A 14,579-nucleotide genomic window follows, 5' to 3' on the forward strand; every position below is an offset into this window, starting at 1 on the left:
GAATGATTTCGAAAAACATTTAATTATCTCTGAAACTAGGCCTACCAAGCCTCTAAATATTACCAGGAATGCTTAGTTAAAATATCTCGCAATGCTCACGGGCACCTTGTATATAGTAAGATATACTAGGTAAGCTAGGTACAAAATTTTAGAGATGGTAAATTAGTCCCATAAAGTGAAGATCTCTTATGTGGACACTACAATAAAAGACGTCCGACAACTGAATGAGCTGTTTAGAATGGTGAGGCATATTTCTAGACAGCTCATTCAGTTGTCGGACGACGGAACGTCAACATCTCCAGCATCTCCTGAAGATACCTCGTAGAGAGGCGAAACACGTGTCGAGTTTTGTACTTTTGATGCTGGGTTGTTATATTTTTTACGTATTTATTTTTGCGGTGGGAACATTAATTGCATGTAAAAATACGCAAGTAAGTATACCGGGTTAGCACTGATTGACTAGCACGTGATCTTTTCGCGGATAAGCAAAGTATTTTTATTTAAATTAGTATGGACTTCCGCAAAGTGACGCCTGATTCTATTAATTATTTAACAGTGTACTACCCGATCTTAGTTTATATAAGGTAAAAGTACTATTGCTCGACGCTGCACTAATCACCGACATGGGCACTTTATGTCATAGAAATATAGGTTAAATTTGAACAACGAAGATTTTTCTGTATTCGAACTTAATCCTTGTCACTTTGACATAAAGTGCCCATGTCGAGGACTAGTGCAGCGTCGAGCACTAGTACTTCTACCTTAAATGTTCGGGGTAAAAAAAAATTGATCTATCGTTTAATGTTTATTGTAAACGGCACGACACGCAACACTAATAATAAAAATATACATACATATATAGACGACTGGTCTAGCTTAGTGGGTAGTGACCCTGCCTATGAAGCCGATGGTCCCGGGTTCAAATCCTGGTAAGGGCATTTATTCGTGTGATGAGCACGGATATTTACACGGAGTCATGGGGGTTTTCTATGCATTTAAGTATTTATAAATATTCATATATTATATAAATCGTTGTCTAAGTACCCTCAACACAAGCCTCATTGAGCTTACTGTGGGACTTAAGTCAATTTGTGTAATAATGTCCTATAATATTTATTTATTTATGTATATTATAGGACAAAACGCGAGTTTAATTTAAAGTGTGTATTATTGCGTCTGTAAGGGTGCAGCGTAAAAATTAGCTTTTGATTCTTAACTTGGCGATGTCTACATTAAACACGCGAACAATAAAATGACTTAACTTTATCCAGACAGCCTCGTATATTGCTTGTTTCAATCGAACGGACACTTAGGTCGGTCGTAAAATGTGACAATTACCTCGTCGCCGGAACGGCCGCCATTCTGGAGAATTACGCTCTCGGCCCCTAGAAATATTGCAAAAACTATTACTACGTGAGCGTGTAGAGTGTGTCTCCGTGAGGTCGACGTCGGCGAAAGCTGGCGTGAATCCGCTCTGAACCGAGCAAAGTGGCGTGCTCTTGTGTTGGGGGCCTAGACTCATTTTGGGTCATCGCGCCAGCCATGTAAGTATTAGTAAGTAAGTAACATGGCACGAATGAACAACAAAAAATTGACAAAAAGAGTCACTACATGGGCGGGACCTCCCGGTAAAAGAAAGTCAGGCCGCCCACTCGAAAGATGGACCGAAGAATTAAAAATGTTTGCCAGCGACGATTGGGTAACAATAGCCCAAGACAGGGGAATGTGGAGTAAAATGGAGGAGGCCTTTACTCGTCAAGAGGTCCTTAATAATAAAAAATGACTAAACTTATTGTATAAAATTATCACTGATTTGAAAATGCATGTAAATTAGTTTGATAATATTTAATTTAATTTAATTTATTAATGTATTATTTATTAATTTAATTATGAAATGTATTATTAAGGAATTAAATGGCTTAAAAAAAAGTAACGTGAGCTGAATATGAAGTTACTTTAGACAGCAAACGCAGAATCTGCAACGATGTTTCATTGTAAGCTTCACCTTACTTTCACTTTCAAGTTAAAATTACAGAAAATGAAATACAGATTTAAGACTACGTAACAACAGGCGGTCTTATCGTCAAATCGCCTTTTTTCAGGCAACCTTCGGGTAGCAGGGAACTAAGTAGTAATAATAGTAAAATGCTTTATTGCACACTACAAAAAACCGGACAAGTGCGAGTCGGACTCGCACACCGAGCGTTCCGTACTTTTTAGTATTTGTTGTTATAGCGGCAACAGAAATACATACTATAGGGTCCCGTTTTGGTACGGAACCCTAAAAATGGTACAAAGTATGAAAAGGTATAGGTAACAACAGGCGGACTTATCTCTAAATAACCACTTAAGCAATAACAACTTTAAAAAAGTAATGCCGAAATTGATATAATTTATAAACGAATAAAGAGACTAGAATTTGGCTTGTATTGCATTATTGTTAATCAGCCATACGTTAAACCATAGGACAGCTCTCATCAAATCGGCTAAACAAGACCGCTCTTTACATTAATCGATGTAGTTCCCTCAAAGCCGTGAACAAAGTTCGCCACATTTAACGTTCTTATTTTCTTGATTGCATTGCCTATAAAAGTTCAAAGATAGCAGATTTTATCTGTAATTACATTTAAAACAGCCGTAAACGCTACGTGACCTTTCTCACATTGTCTTTGGTCTGTTATTTTGGATCAGCATTTGTTTGCTTGTGCGCATTGGCACAGTTTATAATAGCCAGCGTGCATGTTTTGACACCTAGGGCTATAAGGGAGCGTGCATGAACTGTAGGCGGCAGCACAGGAGCCGTCAGATTTTTGGCGCGAGGCGTAAATGTGATGATTATTGTTCCGATGTAGCCCACAAGATGGCAGAACCTACTATGCACAAGAAAACACTTGACGTATATGACGGATAAGATGGCAGACCCTCCAACGCGCACGGTCCCTATTAGTCTGATAATATTAGTCCACGAATTGTCAAGTCTTATGGGTACCATGGCCACACACTAATAATATAAGACTAATACTGGAGCCCATTTCTAGAACCGTAGGGATCTAAATAAAAAAAACTGTGGGTTAAATTAGACCTCACATTTGCAACAGAATTGAATGCAGGTACGCCCTGACCCCAATTCATTGAACTCTCTAGATCAAGTACTACGTCTTTCAGCCATCGTTTACTTTGTAAAACAGTCTCGTAAACAATGTTTTCACTTTGATCGTGTACGTTTTTATTACGGTTTACGTATTGTAGCGGTTTTTGAGTTGCGAAAGACTTAATTTTATATAACCTATAGTCAGTGGGGTGACACTGGATCTTTCGGGCGCTCAGCTCCGTTCGGCAAGGCGTTGCAATGACCACAAATAAGATAATATAATGACTTAAGCGAATATTATTATAAATTATATAGTCTATGGCGTTGCTAGAGGTTGGCAGCGCGCAAACTTGACAACCCCTAAACAGACGAAAGGGATAGTGCCATACATTAGAAAGGGACGACATGTATGATTCGTCCCTGAATTTCTGTCGAACTGTAGTGGTAAGTCATGAACGCTTAAATATATTAAACTTTATGTACACTATATAATCGTGCTTAGTACTTAATACCGTTCAGTTCGAGCCTAACATTTGTTTGATTTACATCCTCCCTGATGCCATCCGTACATGGCGACCGTGACAGGACAGAATGGACAAGACAGGGTTGTTCGATTTTATAGGAAGGGATTTTTGTACTTACGGTAGTACTATTATGTATTCTGTGTTGTGGTTCGGCCTTTAATCCGCCATGTTTGAGCGTTCTGAATCAAGCCGGAAACGAACCCACCCCCACAGACAATGTAACGGATACATAACAGTTTAGTGCAAACTTTGATCGCTTTCGTTATTAAGGGCAGGGCATCTATGGGCGCGATATTCGGGCTTTGAAATCTCTTTTTGAATTGTTTCCGATAAATTAGCCTGCAAAGCTTATTATTTTCTATAGTTTTGTTAAAATCTAAACATTATTTTGTTCATAAGAAACAGAAAATTTAAGGCGTAAAAATTAAGGTTAAATAAATAAATGTATCATGCATTTACGAAATAAATATGAATATTTATATATTATATATATATCGTTGTCTAAGTACCCTCAACACAAGCCTTATTGAGCTTACTGTGGGACTTACTCAATTTGTGTAGTATGCAAGGGCACAGGGAACGTAAGTTAAAGACGAGCGCTGCTTTGAGACTGGTTTTTATTTTACCCTCCACATGCTAATTATATGACAATTCCCTTTTTCAAAAACAGAAAAAGAGAAGAAAAAAAAATACAGACCATTACACGTAACAATCGCTTAAATATAAATTATGACTGAGTAAAATTTTACGCGTAACATAAAATATAAGTTGACATAAATTATTTACTTATTGACTATTAATACATTCGTTTCTGAACATGCAATAAGTTTTATCTGTAATCTCCTTACTATTAAAAAAAAAAAAAAATATATATATATAAAACATCATTGGTGTAAATAATAAAAATACATTACAATTCATTGGCAGGTAGAATCATTAAAGTGGTAAAAAAAATTACAATAAAAAATGCATTTCAATTCATTTCCAGGTAAGATTCTGACATTGGTAAAAATAAATTATATACATATGTTAAAATTTACGTACTTAACTATATTAAAAATTCAATTTAAGATACATAAGTTAAACATTACAAAGACATGCAATTGATTTCCTATACTTGACTGTTAAAACAATCTAAACTTGAATTCATTGTTCATTGACAAATTGCGCCGGGATTAGATTCACTGCATGTAGTTCACCCTTCATGATGTGGCTGGGAATCCCCACCGATCAGGAGGTCGTACTTCCCTGCCGGAACGAGTAGTACAGTAAGTATTGTTTATGGGAACATTGCGAACGTTAGAACCGGTGCTGAGCGAGTGCGGCGGGGACTGCGCGGGGGCAAGGGAACACGTAGGCGCACTGATCAGCTGTGCGTTATCATTACCTATAATTATGTCATCATAATTTGCGCGCGGCAATTCATTATCAACCCTAAACTGTGAATCGACAATTATGTGTTTTCTGTTTCGTCTTACCTCTGTCCCTGACTGTAATTTAACAATGTAAGACCTAAAACTCAGCTTTTTCAGTATCGTGCCAGCCTTCCAAGAATCATTATGTCTAGCCTTCACTTTTTGACCTATGTATAACTCTGATAATTGTCGAGCTCCCTTATCATAATAAATTTTCTGGTTGTATTGGCGGGCCTTCAAGTTTTTGACAACATCTTTCTGTACTCTTGACCTTAATAAAATAGGTGAACATGGAACTATACTTCTTAATTTCCTGTTGTAAAGTAATTCCGCCGGGGATGGAAGACTAGATGAAATGGGAGTGTTTGCGTATTCCAGTAAAGCTAGGTTCAAATCTGTGTTATCAAACGTAGTTTTACGCATCATGTTTTTGAACACCTGTACGAATCGCTCGACTTGACCGTTCGACTGAGAAAACCCAGGTGATGACGTCACATGCTGAAATGACCACTCTTTGGAAAACTGTTTAAAGCTATTCGAGTTAAACTCTGGGCCATTATCACTCATAAGTATTTCGGGAATACCGTGCCTTTTAAAAATAGTTTTTATTTTATTGATGACATATTCGGTTCTTAAGCATTTTAGTTTTACTACCTCTGCAAATTTGCTGTAATAATCTATTAGTAATAAAAACGATTTCCCGCCATAGTGAAAGACATCTACACCTACTTTGCTCCACGCCCGCTTGGGCACTTCGTGTGGTATGAGGGGCTCCTTACTATTTTTCTTTCTATAAGTGAGGCATGCCTGGCAACGCGACAAATAGTCTAATAATTGGGAATTTAAATTGGGCCAGTACATAATTTCACGAGCTCTTAATCGACATTTTTCTATACCTAAATGGCCTATATGGACTTTTTGGAGCATCTCTGTACGCATACATTTAGGAATCACAACGCGGTTTCCTTTCCAAACTATTCCAAAGGCAAGGGTGAGTTCATCCCGCACATCCCAATAGGGATTTAATAACGCATTTATTTTATTTTTATGTGTCGGCCATCCAGACTTAATAACTTTAATTAGTTGCTGTAACTCTTCATCCTGCTTAGTATATTTTTGTATTTCTAAAAAATGTGAATCTGTGAGTGGATTTGACGTGGTAAGCGCACACACCTGCGCCTGCGCCTCGAGATAGTCGCGTGGAACGGAGTTCTCGCTCGCGCCCGGTGCAACTGCACGGGATAGTGCGTCAGCGATGAATAAGTACTTGCCCGGCTTGTAAACAAGTTTAAAGGTATATGGTTGAAGTCTCAATAACATTCGTTGTAATCGCGCAGGTGCGTTTGCTAACGGTTTATTTACGATGCTAATTAACGGTTTGTGATCTGTTTCTATCGTAACGTCACTTCGCCCGTATATATAGCTATAAAACCTTTCACACGCATAAACACACGCATATAACTCCTTCTCGATCTGAGCATACGATTGTTCGGCCTTTGACAGGGACTTTGAAGCATACGAGACTGGTAGGTCATTTTGAAGTAAACAGCAACCTAACCCGTGTTTACTCGCATCTACCGAGATAACTACCGGCTTATCTAGACTGTAATATTGTAGTACCGGTGGATTAGTCAAACATTCCTTTATTTTATCGAAACATTCTTGGTGTTGATAATCCCAATGCCATTCTACAGATTTTTTTAATAAATCTCGTAAAAGAAATGTTTTCTCTGATAGGTTTGGAACAAATCTACCTACATATGTAACTAGTCCTAAAAATCGTTCGACGTCTTTTGTATTTTGTGGCCTCGGGAGGTTTTTTATAGCTAATATATGACTATCATCTGGCTTTATCCCAGCATGGGTGATTTTATGCCCTAGATATTTTAATTCGTTTAATCCAATTTTACACTTCTGGCGATTTAACTTAATATTTATTTCCCTGCACCTCTCGAGTACTGCCCTAAGTCTCTGATCATGAACTTCTTTTGAGTTTGCGTATACTAATAAATCATCGACAAAAAGAATTACCCCCTCGATGTCCTCAAAATGCTCATATAGTTTCCTATGAAATACCTCTGATGCAGACGAGATGCCATACGGCATTCTGAGAAACTTGAACCTGCCGAAAGCCGTATTAAATGTACATAAATCCGTACTCGACTCATGTAGTGCCACTTGCCAGAATCCGTGTTTTGCGTCTAAGGTACTAAAGTACTTAGCTCCTGATAAACTAGAAGTTATTTCTTCTAAGGTTGGCAACTTAAAATGCTCACGCCGAATAGCCTTGTTAAGGTCCTGGGGATCCAAACATATCCGCAGGTCGCCATTAGGCTTTTTTACCACCGTCATGCTGTTCACCCAATCCGTGGGGCGCTCAACCTTGGCAATAATGCCCTGTTCCTGCATTTCTTCCAACTTATTTTTGATTTTATCTTTTAATGCTACCGGTAATTTCCTAGGTGAATGGACTACTGGTTTGACGTCATCTTTTAGTCTAATTTTGTAGTTTCCTGGCAAACAACCCACACCAACAAAGACGTCTGGATATTCATCTAAAATTTCACTTTTCTTTTCTATCGTGTATACTCTCTTAACCAATTTAAGCTCCCGACATGAATACTTACCTAGTATCGGCACCGAATCTGTGTCAACGACAACAAATCGTAAAATATATACATTAGATTTATGCGTGACTTTTAGATAACATTTACCTACCACTTTTAACTGACCCCTTGAATAAGCTTCCAATTTTAGGGACGTTTTAGTCAAATCAGACTCACGAATGTTTAATTCTTTTAACCTACTTACAGGAAGTACATTTACGTCAGCACCGGTGTCTAGCTTGAAAGTTATGTTTGTACCACAAATTTGTAAACTCTCTAGAAAATCATCATTCTTTACACCCTTTTGTTTATTTACCTGATCGGAAGAGTCCTCGCGCACCTCATAGATTCCACACATTCTCGAGTAGTGATTCAATTTCTTACAACTTAAACATTGCTGTCCATATGCCGGGCATTTAAACTTCGGATGAACTCCACCACATTGTAGACAACCACGATACATCGGCGTATTGTGCCACTTTCTCTCCTCACGGTAGTGTGAAGTAGGTAGGCTACCTCTAGCACCACGCGAGTCCTGATGATACTCTTGCTGCCGCGACGGACATGGGCGCGACCATTGTCCGCCCGATCGCGCGCGCGATGACCTTGACCGCTGCCCTCGAGAAAAACGGCGGTCTTTTCGTATGGCATCAATCTCCTTCACTTGTGAGTTAGTACCCTGATTTTCATTCGAAATTTCTTGAACGTGGTGATGCTCAGTGCTCTCCGATTTCAAGGTCACAGCTTGTGCTCGGGATAATTCTGCCAAATTACCTATCTCTACAGCCTTCGTTAAAGTCAAATCAGGTTCCCTTAACAAGCGTTCCCGTAGCGATCCATCTCTTATTCCACATATCAATCTATCTCGCACTAAGTCTTGGCACAGGTCTTTGAATTCACATTTCACTGCCATTTTATTTAATTCGAACACGTACTGTTCCACGGACTCGAATTCACTCTGATCGCGTGTAAAAAATCTGTGACGTTCGATCGTTAAATTCTTCTTTGGAAAAAAAAAAACAATCAAATTTCTCCAACACTTTGTCTACCGTATCACATTTTGTTTTATCCGTAAATTGATCGTACACGTCTCTGCACCGATCACCAATGACGTGAAGCAAAATATTTATCTGCACTATCACATCTTTCTTGCCGATTTCACACGCTGCATAGTAAATTTTAAAACTCTTTTTCCATTTGTCCCACTCTTTACTTAAATTACCAGATGTCACATTTACAAGATTATTTTCAAATATAAACGGCGGCGGTGGTTGCAAAATGGCTTCCATTGTACTTGGTAATTATTTTAGCTTTTATATTGCATAGCACTTTCACTTTTACGTTTTTATTACAGTTATATCTTATCACTTCTACTTCGAATAACACTATTGACTATGAATTAGTAAATTTTAAAAACCGGCTGCGCCATGTTCAGTATGCAAGGGCACAGGGAACGTAAGTTAAAGACGAGCGCTGCTTTGAGACTGGTTTTTATTTTACCCTCCACATGCTAATTATATGACAATGTCCTATAATATTTATTTATTTAATATTATTAATAATATTTAGCAAAAAAATATTATATTTCAATACTTTAAATGATTTCACCGCTAAGCTACGGTCGTAGCGCTACGTCGTAGCTGATAACATAGATTTCCCGGTGTGTAGAGGAAATCTTTCGTAGAAGCAAAACGACAACGTGTCGTCATTAGCGCTATATAGGTTCAAATACAAATGTATACCGGGTGTAGCCTGTAACAGGAGCAATAAATAAAATTCTGACTACATTTGTCCAAAGTTGTACGATGGTTGTTGTCATTGAAATATAAGTAATTAATATATATTTCCTTTTAATATATTTTAACTAGTAATTGATTTAAATAATAGTACATTGTATATTAAGGGCGGTTTAAAGCCTAGGTTTAAAGCGTGACAAGTAACGTCAATCACAACGATGAAGGCGTAAATTGAAAACAATATTTATTTTGTATGAAAAATAACAATATAAACACTTCATAATTTTTAAAAGTTATTGAACAAAAGTGTCATATTTTGAGGAGTACAATGTATTTGTTAAATAAAAGACGTGTTGCTCGACAAGTATTTATTACGCGACTGCTACCCACTTCTTACAAATATATGAATATACCCATATATAACACCTTCACCCTTATTCTAAAACCACCCCTAAAGTGAAGTATAGTGTGCTACCTACGTGAGGGGGGAAAACATATACAGCTATTAAATTACGTTATTAACATAAGACACACTATAGACTAAAATTACGAGAAAAGTTAATGATGTACAACTAAGTAGGTATACATTTAGAAAAATGATGTTACCTAACTACTTATTATCACCTTCACCCTAAGTTTACAATAATTTTCTTTGTCATTAACGTAACCATTAAGTACCATCATTTATGGACATTGACGCGTAGTACCAAAAAGATTTAAACACTAACAGTCTAATTGGACTTATTGGCGGATATACATGTACTTATTTTGTGCTTATTATTAAACCAAGATTACATCATGTGAAGAACCACATGTTTTCCTGTTGACCCTGCGTTATTAGTTCGGTTCTTACAACTCGGTTATTATTGATTTATTGTACTGATTACATATTACGTATTAATTGGTAGTTAGGTATTTAATTACTTGTATACAATGGGAGAAAGAGAATTACAAAGTACCAATTAAATAATGTATTTTACTCAATTAAAAGATAAAACAAAACTAATTTAGGTATTTAGCTCTAGTATTCGCCTGAAGGGCCATGTTTCATGCAATTAACCTATGACATAATACACAATTAAAAAAAAAACTTCCTACGAATTATAGTATTTCTTATGACCATCCATATCTTATTGGTGGGAACCGTGTTCTTGTTGGGCGGTTAGCCACCAGTAACTCCGGAGTTGCTTGACCTGCCGCGGGCGGGTTCATTACAATATTTGGCTGTGTCTCACTCGGCGCGACCTGTGTATTACCGGCCGCAGCGTCATCATCATCAACTCCTTCTGGCCCCCCCGCTGGCCCGGTGGAGGGTAAAGGATACGCTAAACTTCGATGTTGTGATGTATCGTGAGGATTATTAATTGGACTGTTCTGCCCCGCTTGATCTATCACTCTTGACCTAATTTGATCTACGTGCCTATGTACCGTTTCCGTTCCAGATTCATCCTTAACCGAATAGTTTGTACCGCCAAGGCATTCTACAATGCGCCCCGGGCACCATTTAGTGTTATTAGTACCGAATTTCCTATACCAAATTAAATCCCCTACTTGAAAACTTCTTTGTACCCCCTTTGCCTGCTTCCTAATGCGGTCCTGATGCTCGTGCGCTCGTGACGCCAGCTCTGGTTTTAAGCAGTCTAATCTGGCTCGAAGTGACCTACCTAGCAAGAGCTTGGCTGGAGGGTAACCCGTGGCGTAATGGGGGGTATTCCGGTAGTTCAACAAGAATCTACTTAACGCCGTATGAATATTAGTCCCTTGTTCCATACTTTTTTTAATTACCTTTTTACATATTTTTACCGCTGACTCACAAGCCCCGTTCGACGCTGGGTGGTAAGGTGCGGTTAAAATATGTTCAACTCCATTACTGGCCAGGAAACCCTGAAATTCAGTACTCGTAAATGGGGGACCGTTGTCCGTCACCAGCTGTTTGGGTAAACCGAAACGCGCCCACATTTCTCTAAACACATCTATTACGTAACTCGCTGACGTACCTGACATTTTAATTGCCTCTATCCATTTTGAATGCGAATCTACTACTATTAAATATTTTGCACCAGCCAATGGACCGAGGAAATCGGCGTGCAACCGTACCCAAGGACGTTCAGGCCACGGCCAGAGGCGCGGTTCGTGGGCCGGCGGCGCGTCCGCCACCGCGGCACATACGACGCACGCGCGGCAAACGCGTTCCACCGCCTCATCAATGCCGGGCCACCACACGTAGCTTCTTGCTAAAGCCTTGGTTTTGACAATACCCATATGTGGCTCATGTAGTTCCCGCAACACTTTTTCTTTACATGCCTCTGGTATAACAACCCGGTGACCCCACATTATACACCCGAGTTCTTCATATAGTTCATTTTTGCGATTTAAAAACGGTTTTAACTCTCTAACCTCTACGACTAATGGCCACCCATCTTTTAAATAGTTCAATACCCGACTCAGTAATACGTCTCTCGAGGTTTCATTACGTAGCAGCTTATAGTCTAGCAACATCGCGTCCGAGGCAAAATGTAAATACGTCTGTTCAGGAACCTCGTCGCGCTCCTGAACCCCGTTGTCACGATGACCCTGTATCATGCGAGATAAGGCATCCGCGGTATTTTGATCACTACGAACATATTCAATAGTAAAATCATACGCCGATAATAAAATAGCCCACCTTTGTAATCGACTCGCGGCGGCTGTTGGAACACCACAGTTTGGCCCAAAAATCGTAACTAGTGGTTTGTGATCGGTGCGGAGAACAAAATTACGGCCGTACAAATACTGGTGAAATTTTTTTATGGCGAAGACGATGGCCAGCGCCTCTTTATGCACCTGACTATAATGTATTTCCGCTGCCGTCAGCGCGCGCGATGCATACGCCACGGCGCGCTCCACCCCGTCGCTGCCGCGTTGAGCCAGGACCGCTGCAATGCCGTGTCCACTCGCGTCACATGTCACCAGGCATGGCAAGCGCATATCATAGTGTACCAGGGCTTCCACACTGCACAAGGCCTTCTTAACATTAATGAAACTGTCATTCTGCCTGCCACCCCACACCCAATGTTTACCTTTACGAAGCAACTCGTATAGAGGAGCCAGAATGTCACTTAAATGCTTAATAAATTTCCCGTAAAAGTTCACCATGCCCAAAAACGATCTTAATTCGGAAATATTGGTGGGAGGCGACATTTTAATAATGGGTGCTATCTTATCCGTGTCAACCCTAACGCCGTCCTTATTTATAATAAAACCTAAATATTTAACCTCATCAACAAAAAACTCGCATTTGTTTTTTTTAACTTTTAACCCGTTACTTTGCAATATGTGCAAAACCTCCTGTATGTGTTGATTATGCTCTTGTATCGTTTTACTAGCGATCAATATATCGTCTAGAAAGACAACGACATGGGGCATATTTTTGAACAAATTTAACATGATCCTCTGAAATATGCCTGGACTGGAGGATAAACCATAAACGAGACGGTTGTATTGAAACAAACCTCTGTGTGTGTTAACCACCGTATAACTTGCCGTATCATCCAAAAGAATCTGGTTATAGGCCTGTGATAGATCAAGCTTGGAAAAATATTTGTAGCCACTAATATTACTTAACAGATCGTCAATCCTGGGCACGGGATATCTATCTACCATTAGTACCTTGTTTAGCGTAACCTTGTAGTCCGCACACAGTCTGATGGCGCCGTCCGCCTTGTGCGCCACCACCAGCGGTGTCGCCCAGTCCGAGTGGTCGACCGGTGTGATGACGCCCGCCGCCAGCATGGCGTCCAGTTCGGCATCCACGCGCTGACGTAACGCGTAGGGCAAAGGTCGCGCCCGGCAATACACAGGCACCGCCCCCTCGCGCAGCTGCAGCGTGGCCCGCCCGCCGGTGAAGCAACCCAGGGTTCCGTCGAACACATCTTTAAACCTGGAAAGGATGTCATTCATAGTAAGAGACGAGTTCCCATAATCCTTCACCAGCTTATTGACACTTAATACTTTTATTCGCGGAACCTGAATATCTAACTCGGCAAGCCATTGCCGTCCTAAAATATTAGTGGTTCCATTATCTATCACATACAAATCTAGCGTCTTAACACAGTCGTTAAATGACACTTCTACTTCGACGAAGCCTAATGGATAAATACGGGAACCATTATAAGCAAATAACCGAATGCGGCACTCTTTTAATTCTAGTTGACTAAAATTTTTTTGATAAGTGTCATTATTTATACACGAAAGGGGAGATCCGGTATCAATTTCCATGATTAATGGCCTATTTTGCACAAGTATCTCCATACATACCGGTGGATATTGACTTAGTCCCATTTGATATATGGGCCATTCGTCATCGCTGTCCGTGCGCCGGCTAAGGCCCGCACCCGAGCCCTCGCCTCCGTTGTCCCGCCAGCTAGCCTCCTCGGCCGGATCGGGGTGCCCCCGGATGCAGTGATGGCGCGCGAGCGCCGCGCCCGTGCGCGCGCCTCGCCGCCTCCTGCCCGCCGTGCTGCCTCCACGGCCGGTCAATGCCCTCTCGTTGTAGCCGTTGCTTCCAGAGCCACTTCCGTGCTCCTGACTGGTTCCCCAACTCTTAGTCGCTCCCGGTCTTGCCCTAGCTCTGTGCCCCTCCTTTTCAGGACACACACGCCTCAAATGCCCGACACGCGAACACGTGTCACATATGTAATCCTTAAATTTGCACGCGAAGCGCTCATGTCTCGTGTCGCCGCACGCCGTACACTGTTTTTTTCCAATCTGGCTGGCATTGTAGTGCATTCCTATCACCGGAGATTCTACCGCACTAGAATCTTTCTCCGCCGACTCCATTGTAGTCGCTATTAGTACCGCTTTACTGTATTCGAGTTTTTTATCCGCAAATAACCTCTGTCGAATCGCGTCACTGGTAATCCCGCACACGAGTTGGTCCCGTAGGTTCTCTTCTAGCCCGCTACCGAAGTCACAAAACCTCGCCATTTGTTTTAACGTGGCCACGTACTCGGCAATAGACTGGCCATTTTGTTGCCTGCATTGCCGAAACTTGTAACGTTCCGCTAACGCCGATGGTACGGGTTCCAAGTGTTCTTTCACTAAACTCACCACTTTAGCATAAGTTAATGTAGATGGCTTGTCCGGACTACATAAATTCACTATCAATTCATATGCACTTTCACCTACGTTCGCGATCAAGGTTGCTAGTTTCAAATCGTCCGTAACGC

At 40.4% G+C, this 14,579-nt stretch overlaps 2 protein-coding genes and 1 pseudogene across 2 annotated transcripts in view; all 3 read right to left on the reverse strand.

Annotated features, from left to right (window-relative positions):
• The window catches only part of LOC133521813 (cilia- and flagella-associated protein 52), a 355,058-nt gene that overhangs the window by 119,240 nt on the left and 221,239 nt on the right, over positions 1 to 14,579 (reverse strand). The gene's annotated exons all lie outside the window — the stretch shown is intronic.
• LOC133521819 (uncharacterized) overlaps positions 1 to 14,579 on the reverse strand; it is a 145,626-nt gene that overhangs the window by 112,680 nt on the left and 18,367 nt on the right. The gene's annotated exons all lie outside the window — the stretch shown is intronic.
• Positions 4,216 to 9,154, reverse strand: LOC133521800 (uncharacterized; annotated as a pseudogene).

Source organism: Cydia pomonella, chromosome 10 (genome assembly GCF_033807575.1).
Source record: "Cydia pomonella isolate Wapato2018A chromosome 10, ilCydPomo1, whole genome shotgun sequence".
Taxonomy (NCBI): domain Eukaryota; kingdom Metazoa; phylum Arthropoda; class Insecta; order Lepidoptera; family Tortricidae; genus Cydia; species Cydia pomonella.